We start from the raw sequence: 17,367 nt of genomic DNA, 5'->3' as shown, positions 1-17,367 counted from the left end.
GCAGTGATCTGGATTTCTTAGATGTAGAATAAAGAGGAGATGTTAATAAAAGGGGAAGCTTTTCATATTGCAATATTTTTGAGATGGTGCCAAGAAGCAGCATATATGTTATAACTGAATGTAATTTCTGATCTTCATTCCCTCATTCTTCCACATGATTTTCTTTTTAGCATATTTATTCTGGATTCCTGGATTTTGTCAAGCCAGTCAAAATAATCTTTTTTACTGAGCTTGTAATAAATATTAAGGAATCACTAGATGACACTAATCTCCTTATGTCCTCAGGGAAGTCATATTACTGGTGAGCGTCACATAATACAATTTACTTCCCACCAGAATTGCTAAACGCATCATGAAAAAGAATTCTCCCACTTGTTATTCAAATGGTGTGGTTTCCAAACAGGCATTTTATTATTTACTTGATAAACTGATCCAAAGAAAGGACTGCAGCATAGTTGATGCCACAGAAGAAATTTTACAATTTGAGCTTAAATGTCTACATGTAACTATAACTCTGTGTGTGTGTATGTGTGTGTTTTCTTTGTAACTAGTCTAAACAAATTACCAAGACAACTGCACCTTTCTGTTCTGGAACCCCCACCTCCCCTCTACCCCAGGATTCCAGGTGACTCACTACTGTGTGCACAGGTAACCTAGAACACATCCACAAATGTGTCCAAACACACCCGAGCATTCAACAATCTCTCTGTGTGTTTACTGGCACGGCTATCCTCTTCCTTCTTTCTGACACTCAGTGTTTACAAGTCTCCTCATTCACCTCTTAACCTCCAAGCTCCTTCTCTGTACCTAATATTTTCTCAAAGCTAGTGACCTGCCGCCTTCTAATCCCTGAGTCCAATTTGTTTTTTATCTTCCTGGACATCTGAGTAGAGCTAGGCAATGCTGCCCTTTCTATCTTAAAACTGCCCCACTATTTCAGTTTCCCACGGCACTATATTTACTTTCCTCCATTTCTGTTCTTACTGCTCTTTATCATTTTTATTGGAAGCTGACCGTCTCTCATGCCCTCTGTCAGTATTTCCCAAGGTACTCTCTTAGATCATTTTCCCCGCTCCTTTCTTTCTTGAATCTCTCATTTTCAAAGATGGTCTCCGTAAGTCTCCCTTTTGAATTGTTATTCGAAAGCCAGTGGCCACTTGCTTAACCCAAAAGTCATTCCCAACCAGCTTCTTTTTTGCACATGCCAGTACGAAGAATTTAGAAGAACAGATGCACTGGACACAATTTTGGCCAATGGGATTCAAGAATGAGACTGGGATAGCTTTTCTTTCCTGAAGAAAAGAGTCAAAATCAAGAGATACAACTCTTTCCCTTTGGCTTCCTGGCTTATAAAGCAAACAGGAGTCCTTGGGAATTACTGCACTCTCCTAACCATGCAATAAGAGACAAACATGTGTACTAAAGGTCAAGATGATTAGAGTAGTAAAGTACAAAGAGAAAAATCCTGTGCCTCTCATCATAGTATGAGGCATATGAACCAATATCAGCAAATGCCTGGATCTGAATTTTTTGCAGTGTAAGAAAAAAATAATGACTAATAATTATTTAAGCTACGATTAGATGCTTCTAGACATATGAATCTTATCCCTATCACTTAATTCCATCCACCTACTTCCAAATGAGGATATCCCATCTGCATGTCAAATTTATCACAATGAGTATTAAATTAATATAAAGAATACTTTTAGAGACTCTTTGTACTCTTACTATATAGCACTTTATAGAGAATTAGTGCAAACTAAACTGTGACAGAACAAGTAGTGGTGGAGCAAATGTAATCTCTAGGAACTTCCCATCAGCGGAAACAGCCTTGAAATACACAGTTCATCTTCCCACTTGACTATTTTCATCTTGACATTATCGGCAACCTGGGATAAGATCTCATGATCACATGACAACATGATTTAGCTCTTCCCGGATGTCGGTTCATCTGTAGCAGAGTTTTACATCCTGAACTCAGCAAACCCAAGACAGGCACCAATGACACTGACTTCTTATAATTATCACAGCTTTTCTACGGGAAGGTCAGACAGGGTTACCAGGATGGAAATGGAAAAAGAAAGGTTATCAGGACATTTTAGCTTATGTGCTCAGATCCCGTGGCTCCTGCGGTATGAGGTATCATCTACCCAGTTACTCTAGATGTCCACAGAAGATTTCCCCTCAAGAAGTAAGATCCAGACCACACTTAAAGTGGAGATTATCTTCAGCCATGAACTGACTGGAAGTCATCATCAAACCAAAAGCATTTAACATAGTTAGGTACCTGAGACTATTCCTTGGAAACTTCCTTCGTCCATTGGATTCATTGTCAGAAGGCCTGGACTCTGGCTCACAGTTCAATATGACCTTAAGCAAATTTAAATTCAATTTCCAGTTCCCTCTTCTGTATAGTGACACTCTGAACGGAAGGGACCCCTATGATGATCAAATAAAATGGTGTATGCACAAACTCTTTATACCTGATGAAACATTATAACATTCATTTGTTTGTTAATTTTAATATTCAAGGACAATCAGCCATGCTATCAATGGTGCAGGGACATGTAGAGCAGCACAGTGTGACTGTCCTCTCTCTAGTCTGCCATTCATTAATACCACTTGTACTCTGGTCCAATGTGTGATTAAGCAATAGCACTTAAATCTTTCTTCTATTTTATCTTTGATGTTTCTGAGTGTCTAACTGGTTAAACCATTTTTCCCTTGGGGAAGGGAATTTTTGCATGATTTTTAGGTGGCTATGGACTCAGATGTTGCTTCAAACAATCTAACCTACTTAAACATTCGTGAATCTCATGAGGTCAGGCTAGAGAAGATACATTCTGCTAATCTTTTTCTGACAAATGTCTTTAAAGAAAGCAAAGGAAGATTGTATGAAACAGAGAAAGTGATTTTTATATTTGCTGCTTTTACTTTTTGCCATGTTCAAGGTCAAAGAGTCTTACAAAAGCCTTTCATTTTGGATAGTGGGAGTGATGTCTCAAATATCAAACATGATTAGAGAATCAAGAAGGGTGAAGAAGAGGGACAGGGTGACTTGCTGGTCAGCCCATCAGGTACAAGTATGATCTGAAAGAAGAGTGTGTTGTTTTCTTTCTTCTCTGTCATTCTTTTTTCTGTGTGGTTTTAGAAGAGAGACCCCTGGACACATTGCCATTTGTAACCTGACAGAAATGAGAATCAGGTATCAAAATGACTTTATGACAATGGAAAGCGTGGGCACGTCTAGGCAGGGTTTCTCCCCTTTGGGAAAGAAATACTCACTCAGGAAATGAATGTTAGAGTATCAGAAAACTAAGTATCAAGAGTAATGAAATACTAAAATAAAACCAGGTAAAATAGCTTCTTATCCATTGTTCTTCATGCATTTTAAAGTGAAATAACTCTGGTGCATCAGCCCAGGCTCTCTCCCCAGACACAATCACCCGACAAGAACATAGATGAGACTCAGATTGATGGACGCACTGGGAACATCATCAACCTTGTGGAGTCTGATGACCATCAAACCACTAATCCTTCTCTTGGAAATACACAGCGTCACTTAGAAAAGAACCCCCAAGTACAAAAACAATATTTGTGGTCAATGTTTCTGATACTTGCACTTCTCTTGCATTTTCTACTTCCAAAGCAATTTCCCATGAGTTTTACAATATTCCTTCCAGTGGTGAAGAGAGTCCAATATTGAAGTCTCCATTTGGGAGCTGCAGAAACTGAGACCCAAAATGAGAGAACTTGTCCAAAGTCACACGGTGAAGTGGCAGATCTGAAACTACAGCTGTTGACTTTAAATGCTGCGTTTTCTCCTCTCTGCTTTCTGACTGCCATGAGCTGAGCAGCTTTTCTTAGCCACACACTTCCACCATGATGTTCTGCCTTGCCTTAGGCCCAAGACAACGTGGCCCAACATGGACTGAACTTCTGAAACCAATTAACAGTGATGGGGGAAACTGAGGCAGAGATATCAGAAAAACCCATGTGAGATAAAACCTAATGGCTGCTCCCCTATTCTCCAAGAATATCAGAGAGAAAGGAGCAGCAAGTCACAAGCACTTGGGGTGATACCAACAGCAACAGCCATCATCAGAAGGACCTGGCCCATGCATCCTGGGGGCTCAAGAAATGACAGTGGGTTAATGATGGAACTAGAGGGCCAAATATCTCTGAGCAATACAAGGATTGTGGAAGATACAAAGATGTTGCTCTTATTTTCAAGGATGGAGTGGTGGAATTAGCAAACAAGATAGAAACATGAAAATATGTCCTCAGAGCTGCAAACACAAGAGAATATTTAAAATGAAGGCATCCAGGGAGCTCTCTGGGGCTAGATTAACAGCCTCCTACTCCCCCAGTGCTTATGTGAGTGCAAATAAAATCACGGTGAAATCATTAAAAAAACAAACCCACAAAACCTTGTGTCCTGTTCTCAACATGGCATTATGATTGAGAAGGAATCAACGAGGAGACACGGAATTGTATCCTTGATCCTAAATCTTCAAATGTCTCTGGCATGGCTTTCAAGACTCTGTGTTGTCTGTCTTTTCCCCTCCTGGTGTTCAGAAACCTTGTTCTCACATCCTTCCGTGGGATTTTCAAATGCCTCTCATTTTCTATTGTAATCATTCATTTCCAGTTTGGTATTGTATTTTCTCAGGATACTTGCTTAGGTTGCAAGTTCAAAGTTAAAGAAACTAATGAGAAGGAAAAGTGTTTGTTCCACATATATTCTGGGAAAAAAGAAAAAAGAGACGATAAACTCTGGAAGACATGCTTCCACCTCAAACCTGCACTAACTGCAGAGGGTCTCAGTATACAGAGAACATTCCTTTGAATATCAACAACGCCCGAAAGATATTGTGGGCTTTTTACAGCTACAAATGATCTTGAGCCTAGAATTTACAGTTGAAAGCCTTACCTAATGCACGACTTTGTGAATATTACTCAATGCACAAAGCTCAGATTTAAAATTATGTATAGGTGTGAATCCATAGCCACAAGGCCAGAGTTTTTAAGATGAGATGCCAGTTTCTTTGTTACTCTGAGGCCAGAATAAGCTGCTCTGCGTGTTTCACTGTGTCTTAACTGAAATTCAAGAATGAAAAGCAAATGTGGTAGCTAAAACATGTGCTTCAAATTCCTTGAGTGGGGATGGGGTGGGGGTTGTGGTGGGTGAGTTGTTGTTTACACTTAGGCCCTTTGCAGTTAATATTTTCTTAGAAACTTCTTTCACACATTGCAAAGTGCTGTTATAATTTATCAGTGCTTTTTTTAAGGGGCAATTTTAAAACATCAGCATATTATATAAAATGTTAGGTATCACTGATCCAACACATTTCAATGGTGCCTTTCAAAAGCTGCTCTCCGTAGCATGATTCAAAACTATTACCCAAGTTTGTGTGAAAGACTGATATCTTTGTGAGTTCACACACAAATTCCTTGGGACAGTGTGTAAGGAGCAGCTGTCACCTCAGCCTTTAGCTCCAGCCTAAATAAGTGCATCTTCAAAGACAGCTTGTGTCACTGCTATGAAAACCTAAGTAACCCAGCTTATGGCAAAAGGAGAACAAAATCTTTGTGATGTGGAAACAGATGTCCTTAACATTTTTCAGTATGTGACATCATCTGCTGCAGTGGTACAAACGACTTTTCTGAGTTTAAAAATAATCTGTACCTGAATTGAAAGGCCAACCCCAAACTAGTTGTAATTATCATTCCATTCAAAGAACTCCAATGAAAGGCCATGCTTCTTTAGAATTTCCTTTTGTTCCCATGGTGCAGCATATATAAACTTTTGGTAATTAAAAGCTATTCCCAGCCAAAGCAGAATAACCTTTTAAATTTCTAGCTTCTGCACCTTTCTAAGCTGAAGAAATATTTTGCCAACAATGTCACATTTCAGCTTTACGAAACCAAGCATTAATGAGAAGCCGATGCAAGACTCACAACTCCAGCACCCGCCATCAGGTGGGCTCCCCACCACCAGACAGTCAGTTCACTAAGCATTACCTGCACGTACTGCTGTGTCAAGGATGCTGCAGTGTAGACAAGACAGCACGGTGGGCCAGCAAATGCTAAAAGACCTAAGCCCCCCAGGCAAATGGTAACAACTGCAGAGCCCTTAAAAGTAGATAATAAAGCATATATCCATATATTCTATCAAGGGAAATAACCTGAAACAAAATTAATCTGCCTTTCCATTCAGGCTTCAGTGTCACTCACAAATCTCAGAGGTCAGTCAGTTATCAGATTACTTTATTTGTGTTACGTGGTGAAAAGATCCATGCTCTATGTCTACTTTGAGTATGACTGCATTATACCATTTACTGGCTAAAACGTAGCACAAGGATGTGTTCCCACTTGCTCATGGAGAACACAGAGCGCCTTTGAACTTCCTCTTAGTTGTTTCAGGGAGTTCCCAGGAGCTTCATGAAATATTGCGAATGACTGGAATTTTCCTCCTTCTCTGCAGGAACCTGCCGCGGGTGATATTTTCAGTGACTGCCTTCATTCCATATGATGACCACTGGCAGGAGGTCCCCTGAGTCTCCCTGGGCCCGCACCTGCCAGTATGCTCCCAAGTTGCCACTTGCTCAAGACAGTCCCTCCCATGGGGGACCGCTGACAGTCCTGATGTGCTGTAGCTTCAGAATGCAAAAGTGACGTTCCGCTCAGGTCCACAGATTCTGTGTCCAGATAATGGGAAGGGCACTCGTCTTTTTAAGTGACATTCATTTTATTAGAAGTAAGGAAATCTGTAGGAAGACCTATTAGCATGATATTTTATCCTGTTATCATCTTATTTACTTCATACTCTCTCACTTCCTCATTCACTCTTCTTCTTCTCCATTCCATCAACTGTACGTCGCTTCCCACGCTTCTTTACATGCTCATTATAGTTATGTACAATTGTATAATATCTAAACACAAGACTCAGACATAGATAAAGGCACTTTTCCTTACAAGTTTCTAAAACATGAAGTGATCTAGTGTTTTCTGAAACACCCCTTTTTCTCAATTATGCAATGGCGCATGATTCTTCATGGATGCTTTTGGAGGTTCAATGTATTACATCCTTCTGTGGGTACCCCGCACTTATTCTCACATTCTGTTACTGATATGCCTTCACCCTGTTTCTGGTTTATCACTATCACAAGTCATGCTCAAACATGCTTTTCCATATATTCTTTGCTTTGTGGGGAGAGGGTTCAGAGATGGAGCCCAGGGTTGCATTACCATTGAGCTACATTCTCAGTCCTTTTATATTTTTCGTTTTGAGACAGGGTCTTACTAAGTTGCTTAGATCTCATAGGATGCTGAGGCTGACCTCAAACTTGCCATCCTTTTGCCTCAGCTTCCTGAGTAGCTGCGATGATAGGCATGCATCACTGTGCCTAGCTCTTTCCATTTATCCTGAAATCTTAGTGTTCTATGTGGTTGGTAACCAGGAGTATCTTTGCTGGATCAGAATATATACTTTTTATTTTAATAAAAGCTGGTAGACTATTTTTTTAAAAGATGCAAAAAATTATATTCAATCTGTAATTTATGACAGAACACTTTTTAGAATGCAAAAGTGACGTTCCTCTCAGGTCCACAGATTCTGTGTCCAGATAATGGGAATGGCACTCGTCTTTTTAAGTGATTCATTTTATTAGAAGTAAGGATATCTGTAGGAAGACCTATTAGCATGGGAATGGCCCTGATCTTTAAAATCTTATGATCTTTAAAATTTTAGCCAGTCTTATAAAAAATAGGTAATCACATTGCTATTCTAATGTTACGTTTTCATGTAAAGACAATTAGAACATTTTTCATGCTTCTTTTTTTTTTGCTGATTTATTCATATTGCTCAAGACCATATTTTCAAATCCTTTGCTTAATTTTTTGACCATTTTTCTCAAAATAGAACTCTATTCTACGGGGATTAACCTACCAATCTGCAAAATGCAAATTATATTTCACATCTACTTTTTCTCTTTTGTATGCCATATTTCTCATAAAAAAATGTTTAGATACCATAGAGTCATATATTACTACATATATATATTTTTAGACTGCCATTCCTCAAAAAATTTTCTCTGCTCCTCACCCCTAGATTATGCAGATAAGTATATAAAAAACTCTCAGATTATTTTCTGGGAGTTTTGATGTAATTTAGCTTTCCCACACTTAATTAAGCCACCTGCAATGTATTTCCATACATGAAATATGATATAACTGTAATATTATTTTTCAAGATGAACAATTTTTTCACAGCTGTTTTCTTAAATAATATACTCTTTATCTGCTGAGTTAAAGCCATCTAAATCAAAGCTAATCATCATGTGTTCTGGAATCCACTTCTGGATTCTATATTCTCCCTCTTTTTTCTAGTTGTCCATTCTTGCCATAATACTGTACAGATTGAATTGCTGTGGTCTCATGTTAAGTTTTGATGCCTGATCAGATAAGTCTTATTATTTAACACACACACACACACACACACACACACACACACACACACAGACACACACATGGATATATAAGACAGCAGATTGGGCCAGATATACATATATGTGTATCTCTTTGGCTCTTCTTAGATATTATCTTTTTACCCCTCATAAACTTCAAGGAAATTTTATACCCAATATTCCTTCTTCCCATAAAAATAACTTTTTTGAGTTTTTAAAAAATTATGTTAAATAGGGAATTCTGGCCCAAGTTCTCACTGAGCTGAGCCTCATCTCAACATCCATTCCCTTAAGAAATGCAGGTTAGGTTATGCTTCTCTGCTGGGGGTGATTAATAGTAGTGAAGTTGTCCTCCCTCAGAAACAGAGTATCAAGTGGTCCTACCCAATGATTCCTATTTAAATGAAAGAAGGTAATTTTAATTCCATGTACTGCAATGTCGAAAGAGGTTAAACAATTTTTCTGAAACTTACACATTCACATACGATCAAGGGTGAGAGACTTCACATCTACTGAGACAATTTTCTTGTTGGTCCCCAAGGAAAAAGAATGTGGCTACTTCACAATCAAGCATCTGAGAATCCAGACCTTTGCCCAAAGGCAAAAGATTTTATCTATGGATTCATTTATGAAAATAAATTTTTAATTTAAAAATATATAAATTAAAAAATAATTGGGGGCTGGGGATGTGGCTCAAGCGGTAGCGCGCTCGCCTGGCATGCGTGCGGCCCGGGTTCGATCCTTAGCACCACATACAAACAAAGATGTTGTGTCCGCTGAAAAATCTAAAAAATAAATATTAAAATTCTCTCTCTCTCTCTCTTTAAAAAAATAATAATTGAATGCATCTATGTTGTGTCACATGATTTATTGTTTGCTATGTTTACATGGTGAAATGACTAAATCAAGCTAGTTAACAAATCCATCTCCTCAGACAATCATATTTTTATGGCTAGAGTGTTTGAAATCTACTCTTGGAGATTCTGAAATATGTAACCCGTTGTCATTAGTTATAGTCACCATTATGGGCAAGAGAGCCGGACGCTTCTTCCTCCTTTCTAACTGAAGCTTTGCGCCCACTGATCAGCATTCTCCCCTCTCTCTATCCACCCCAACCTCCAGAAAACACCATTTTGCTCTCCAGTGCTGTGCATTCAACTTCTTTATGTTCCACCGCTAAGTGAGATCGTGTGATATCTGTCTGTGTCTGGCCTCTTCCATTTAGCACAATGTCCTCCAGATTCATCCATGTTACCACAAATGGCAGAATTTCCTTTTATTTGTGGCTGAATAAGATTCCACTGTGTACAAATCTCACATTTTTCTTCACTCATTTATCTGTCCATGGGCACTTAGGTTGGTTCCATTTCTTACTATGAGGAATAATGCAGCAAAGAATGTAGGAAGGCAGATATCTCTTTGACATCTGATTTTAATTCCTCTGGATATATACTAGAAGTGGGATTTGCTGAATCATATGCCATACCATTTTAATTTTTTGAGGAACCAACTGACTGTTTCCCATAAAAACTATATCAACTTACATTTTTCACCAGTAGTTCATTTTTTTCTACCTCCTCACCCACCCTTTTGTCTTTGGTCTATTTGCTAATAAGCATTCCAGTTAGTGTGAGATTATCTCACTATAGTTTACATTTCTATTTCCCTGATGATTAGTGATGATGAAGACTTTTTCATATACTCATTGGCCATTTATATCTTCTTTAGAGAATGTCTATTCATATATTTTGCCTACTTTTAAAAATTAGGTTGTTTTCATATTATGGAGTGGTTTGAGTTCCCTACGAATTTTGTATATCAGAACCTTATCAGATATACAGAATGCAAATATTTTCTCTGTGTGTTATGTTTTCACTATACTAGTGGTTTTGTTTGCTGTGTAGAAGCTTCTGTACAGTTTGATACAACCTCATTAGTTTATTTTTGCTTTTGTTGCACGTGCTTTTCGGGTCATGGCCAAGAAATCTTTGCTCAGACCAATACCATGGGTAAATCTCCCTATGTATTTGGCTAGTGTTTTTTATTTGTTTGTTTGTTTGTTTTTTAGATATTGATGGACCTTTATTTTATTCATTTTTTATATGGGGTGCTGAGAATTAAACCCAGTGCCTCACACATGCTAGGCAAGTGCTCTACCACTAAGCCACAGCCACAGCCCCTCAGCTAGTGGTTTTATAATATTATGGTCAAAAGTTTAAAAAATAAAAGACATTCATGATTAATTTCATCATATTATTCTACCATCAAATAGCAGTCTTTCTCCAAGCAAACATCATTATTTATTATAGAAAGAGGGGAGGGATCAATAAATACCCTTTTCTTCTCTTTTGAGAGTCCAAATCAAAAATATCAACAAAAAACCCTCTGAAGAGATGATACAGAAAAAAGTGCTACACTATTATAAACGGGTGTGGCACATGGAGAGAATGAGAGAAAAAGATAGTGCAAAGAGCAGCAGCACAGAATAAAATTTAACTAATATGTAAAGTGCAAAGATGAGGAAATAAAGGAGACAGAGATAGAAATGGAAATGTGTAGATAGGATAAGCTGTAAAAAGTTACAAGTAATCCTCACCCCCACTGTGACACTGAAAAGTCAGACACACTACAACATCATAGCTTTTGTTAAACTCATCAGAAAACTGAGTGTAAAAATAAACCAAATTGAAATTTAGAGAGTTTAGACACCTTCTAGAACATTCCTCAAGAAAATTAAAATTAGACTGACCATATAATACAGCAACATCACTTCTCGGTGTGAATCCAAACTAATTAAAAGCAGGATCTCTAAGACACATGAGCACTCCAGTGGCCACTGCATCACTATTCCTAACAGACAAGATGGCCAATGACCTAAGTATCCACTGACAACCAGATAAAAAAAAATGTGGTAAATACACCCATGGGATATTATTCATTCTTAAAAGGAGGAGGAAGTCCTACAATATGTGACAACATGGATCAACCTGGATGGCATCATGCTAAGTGACATAAACCTGTTACAGGACACACACTGCATGATTCCACATATTTGCAGTATCTAAAGTTGTCAAATCTGTAGAATCAGAGAGTATGAGTGTGGTCGCCAGGAGCTAGGCACGGGAAATTGGGAAGTGATAATTAACCAGCATAAAGTCTGAGTTAAGCAAGATGAATAAGTCCTAGAGATCTGCTGTACAACATGAGCCCTTAGTTAAAATATTAAATTCAAATGTTTTGAGAGTATATTTCTCATGTTAAGTGATCTTATCAAATTTTCTTTTTAAAAAGCACTATAAATTAAAGAATTAATAAGTTGGATGTAGAATCTAAAACTTCTGATCAGTGAAATATACCAGTAGGAAATGATTAGGCAAAGTCAAGGTTTGAAAAAAATTGTAATATATATATTCAAAAAAGCACTCTTATGATAGACAAAGAACTCTTAGAAATCAATAATAAAAAGAAAACTATTTTTAGATAGACAAAAGACTTGACTTTTAAAAAAAAAATAGATGACCACCCAATAAGCATTGAGAAAGATACTAAACATAATTAGTCATCAGGAAAATGCAAATCCTAAGCACAATGAGATACTACTGTAAGCTCAGTGGAAAAGCTAAATGAAAATGATTGGCAATCTCGTGTGCTATTAGTAACTGTAGCTTTCATATATTGGTATAATTAGGAGTATAAAGTCATATAACAAATTTGAAAAACACTTTGACAGCTTTTAGGAACATTAAACAAGAATCTCTCTTATAATCTAACAATTATACTCCTCAGTTTTTACTCAAAAGAATAAAAGCACTTATTCAAAAAACAATTTGTACACAAATTTTTTTTGAGGTTTCATTCATCATTATCAAAAACCAGAAGCAATCTAAATGTCTTTGAATAAGAAAATGTTTAAAGAAATTGTGTCATATCTCTAGAACAGAATGCCATTTAGCAATAAGAGGAATGAGCTATTGATTCATGCAACAAATGAATAAATCTAAACAACCTATAAAGCAAAGGACACCAGCTACTGGAAGCACACTTTCTGCATGATTTCATTCATGCAAATTTCCACAAAGAGCAAAACAAGTCTATAGGAAAGTGGCTGCCTCGATTTTTATCGGGTGGCAAGGGGACTTCTGGAATAAAAAAAATGTCTACATGGGCACGCGTGAATGTCAAATTCATCAAACCAAACACTGGATATCTGTCTATATTATTCTATGCAAATTATGCCTCAATAAAAAAATACATATGCCTTTGTAAAAATATATGCTACTTTTTGGCAGGTAGAAAGAAAGTGAACTTACTTAAATGTGACTAAGTAAGAAACCTGAGCTCCTTCTACACAGAACCCATAACTCCCATCACAGATCAAGTGACAACAGAGACAGGAGCTTCCAAAAGGCAAAGGCAGGGCACATGGCCAAGCTCAAGACCACACAGAACATAGGGAAGGGAAAAACAAAGCCAGGAAGAGGAAAGCAAAATTTGAGCCATAAACTGAGGCATTTCACAATATTAATGGACATTTTTTTTCCATCAGTAGGAGTTGGCCACTTCATTATAAACTTTATTTGAACATCTGCAATTAAATTATACATGCTTAAGGGCTTAAGTGTTTACAGTATGGATCTTTTTCCCTACACTTGAATACTGACTTTTTTCCTCAATCAACTATTAAACTCCAAATAAAGGTAGTGTTTCAAAATATCAGCTAAAGTAAAAGTGCTATACTGTAGAGTAAAAGTGAAGGGAAACCTATCAACGATGTGTGTGCCATCACATAGCCTGAAAAAAAAATAAGGGGGATCTCTGACCTGGCTGAAATATCTCAGAATATCAGTTTCTTTCATCTTGAAAATGGGCATAATAACACTTTCTTCAAAGGAGTTACATGGGGGTTAAAGAGGAAACCCTGCATCACATATTAAACATAGTGTTCGGTATGTACTTAGTGACTGGAAATCTCAATTTCTTTTTCCTCACTCACAGTTTCATGTCATGCTGATCAAGAGGAAAAATAGCCAGCAAATTTAAACCTCAACAAACATAGTTAGGACTTAAAGTTCTTCAGAAGCCAGTTTAGAACACCAAGCAAAGTCAAATTATTCTAAACACAAAATACTTTTATTTTCCCTAGGGGAAAAAAAATGAAAACAGTAAACTAGATACTACTGTCTAGGAAATCGTATTATAACCAGAGTGCCTTGTGCATATAACACACAAAATTCAATAAATTTACACTCAATTTTGAGAAGTTCACTTTTCTAAAAGGTTCTAATGAGGGTTGCTAGTAATTGGTAATAAAAAACATCTCCAGGTATATATCCTTACCTGAGAAATGTTCAGTGTCTACTGGCATCTAGATGTTTTCCTATAAGTTAATGAGGATACAGCAAACATCTATTTACCCCCAGAGTAAAAAGAACAGGGTCAATGTGCACTTCTGCAAAACAGAGCAGAAATTCACATTTCAACGACGGGCAAAAACAACTTTGTAACCTAGTCATATGTTTGCAGTTTTGATGGCTGGCTGTCCTCAGTGGGGATCTGAAAGAGCCTTGTCCTACCTTCAAAAAATACCTACTTGCATGGGAGGAAGGAGGAAAGGGGCAGATTTTGATAGTGCCAGTCTTTGCTTTCTAAGTTATTCCTTGTTCTGAAGTTTCCACTGTGACATGTGAAAACCTCAAATTCTCAGCCTGACTCCCTAAGACTGTAAATAATGTTCTGAAAACATGTTTGTCCACATTTCAGTTTCCAGGAGATTTAGAGTGGGATGTACAGTTGTTAAATCTCCAGACATCAACTTCACTGAAAAGAATTTGGGCTTTCTTCTTCCAGCCATGGGCTTTAATTTCAGGCTTTAAAGACCCCACCCAAACAGCTGGATGTTGGAGCAGCCCATCCTGAAAAAAAAAAAAAAATGATTCCCTCACAATGAGGAAAATAATCAAAATGTCACTTGAATCCTATTAAGGATGCTAATAGCCCCAGAACTCGACTCACCCCCATCTGCCAAGCCTTTTCCATCCATCCGCCTCAGAGAGGGATTCAGCACAGAATTGAAAGATGAAGGATGTAGTAGGAGGAAAGGAAAGCCATTCTAAATCAACAGTTAGACTCTTCCCATTTGTTATGATGATTAATTGCATTTCTACTAAAGTCACCAAGGATAATCCATCTAGGTCTGGATTTTTAGAAGTGTACAAGAACAATAAGTAGTTAGCAAAGTAGTTGCTGTGTCAAGGACATAGAGGAAAAGTCATTACTTCTCTTTAAAAATATCTAAGATTAGTATGTATGTAAGCAAATTTGAAAGGGTAAAGTAACATATTTATTTGCCCAATTAAACCTAAGTAATCATAAGGTCAATAGGAAAACAGAAGCAACTTAGTCATTGGACTTAACTAATTGGCAATCAACCAGTAGAGAAGATCTGATGGTTATGCACCAGTGTAGTATAAGCAATGACTTGCGAGAACCAGCCAGTTAAAAGACATTTAAAGGCATGCATGTAACATTATTTTTTAAAATAACATATAAACATTCAGAGTCTCATTGCTTATACCTTAAAAGTATTATGATCTTCAAGCATTTGGGCTTTTAAGTGCTTACAATTAATAGCTGTATTTTAAATCCCTTTTTTCCTCTCTGGGCTACCCACCTCCAAGGAAAAAGTAAGAATTCAGGGTAAAAAAATTCCAGGATAAAGACTACCAGTCCACAGGGACTATTAGCATATCAATGAACTGTGTTTCTATTTACACTTCCATCACTGGAGCTAACTGTTAGCTATTTTAAGGAAGAGGTTATGCCTTAATTAACAGCACTTGGTAAATGAAAGCCAGCTGCATTTCTTAAGTATGTTCAAATTTCAAAAATTTTATTTCACAGCAGGGATTCCAGTTCATCCAATACTTTCATGTGATAACACTTCTGATCAAGGAAGAAAGTCTTTAAAAGACCCCAAATAATTAGTTTCCAGAACTGGAGTCAACAAAAAGCATAATTAATGAGTAAGCAAATTGTTTATCTTTGGAGCATTAATATGCATGCACATTTTAAATGAAGGGACTTGAAGGGAATACAAACACCTTCAGTATTTAATACTTCAAGCATGGATATTTCTAAATCCTTAACGAAACCAAGTGCTCAGGGCAATATCACCAGCTGTGTAGCATGGTGTATGCCTATAACTCTGGCCCTTCACATTGTCCGTCCTGCCTATACCCTGGAGCTGCTGCACTTAACCATGAGCGTTGCAGAACATGAAATCTTGTCGTTTCTGCTTGCTTTCTCTTTCCTTCTGGTCATTCTCTGCTTATTCCTCCTCTACACAGTCCTATCATCCATTCTGAAGACCCAGAGCTCCCTCCTCCCCAACTTCGTGATTCTTCTCCCTTTCTCTCTTCTCTGATTGGAGGTTTCAAAACCGGCCATAGGTGAGGGCTTTGGAGAACTTCTGTCACAACAGGTCCAGAGCCACACTCACAGTCAACCACTTTTCCACATTTATCTCACAAATTGAGAATAAAAGACAAAGCTCCCAAACAAATATTTTTTCAGTTGTGGTTTTAACCCAAATTCTTGCCCTTTTTTCAAAGATGTCAGAAACAACAAATGTGGGACCACTTATGACCAAGTTAGTAAATACAGGAAAAGACATTGGTAAGAGAGCCCCTTGTTTGATTTTTACTATTTAGGAGGCACCGTCAGCAGCAGCCCAACAGCAAAACCAACACCAGCAGCAGCTGCAGCCCCAGTCTTCTATATAGCTTATGTGTATGAATTTATTTCACCCATATAACAGTCTCCCAAGGTGAGTATTATAAAAGAGGAAGCAGTGGCACTGGAAATTAACTCTCCCACAGTCACAAAGCTGGTAAGGGACACAAAACCACCCAGTGTCACTGTGGAACCTGCCCTCTTACAAACCCACCAGACCGCCATGCCTATTTCTATCGCATGTACCTGTGGTATTGAAATGAGACTCTGTTCTACCATTTTGAAGAAGTGATCGTTTTTGGGGCTGAGTTGAAATCCCTTCAGTATACATTACTAAATATCCCCAGCACTGGACAGAAAGGAAGTTCCTTCTACCTGTGTCATACACCTACCAGTGAAGAATGGAAAGATGGGTAAAAGTTACCATGGATCAAACAGAAATGCCTAAGTATGGGCAGTGTTTAAAGCAAATTTCCTCTGCATGAGGCACTGTGCTCTTCTATAGGCCCGGCAGTATCCCTTAGCTTCCATCAAAGTCCCCACCTGCCATCAAAGCCCTTCCTGTCTCTTACTTCACTATTGACCACCATTGATGATTCCATAGTTTCCCTGCCCTGACAACACAAAATTTCATTCTAAGGGGACAGATATAAAGGAAAATACTTCTTCCTTCTGTTCAATATCTCCCCAGTAGCATTTTGTCCTGTCCAGGAGTTTTAAGAATAGCCCCTAGGGATGGTGCCTTGGCACCCCGTTGTCTAACCAGGAGAGGTGATTCAGTTGGAAAGAAACTCAAACCAGGTGGAAGATTGAAGTATCTGGGACAAAAACCATTGGGATGTTGCATGGTCTTGATGTAAAGAGGCCAATTAGAGTTTCTGCCTAGTGATTCCCAATACTTTCTCTGTTAGCTCTGGTGCCAATAAAAAATGTCAGGGAAAAGAGAGGAAGTTTATCTACAGTATTTAAAAGAATAATAAAGTTTAAAAGTAGGGTATGTTGTCAATCCGTGCCTTTAGAATAATTACAATATCTTGAAAGTTTTGAAATATTATTAAATCTTTTCTATTTGCTTTCTGGCCACATTATCACCCACTTAGCTTTAAACAACATCAACAACAAAAACGCAAACCAAGAGATCAAGTCAGCTTTCCTAAAAAAGAGAAAA

At 37.8% G+C, this 17,367-nt stretch overlaps 1 protein-coding gene across 12 annotated transcripts in view; it reads right to left on the bottom strand.

Moving 5' to 3' along the window:
- Inpp4b (inositol polyphosphate-4-phosphatase type II B) overlaps positions 1-17,367 on the bottom strand; it is a 750,819-nt gene that overhangs the window by 303,506 nt on the left and 429,946 nt on the right. The window lies entirely within an intron of this gene.

This window comes from Ictidomys tridecemlineatus, chromosome 9 (assembly GCF_052094955.1).
Source record: "Ictidomys tridecemlineatus isolate mIctTri1 chromosome 9, mIctTri1.hap1, whole genome shotgun sequence".
Lineage (NCBI taxonomy): Eukaryota > Metazoa > Chordata > Mammalia > Rodentia > Sciuridae > Ictidomys > Ictidomys tridecemlineatus.
This window is presented reverse-complemented; position numbering and strand designations above follow the sequence as displayed.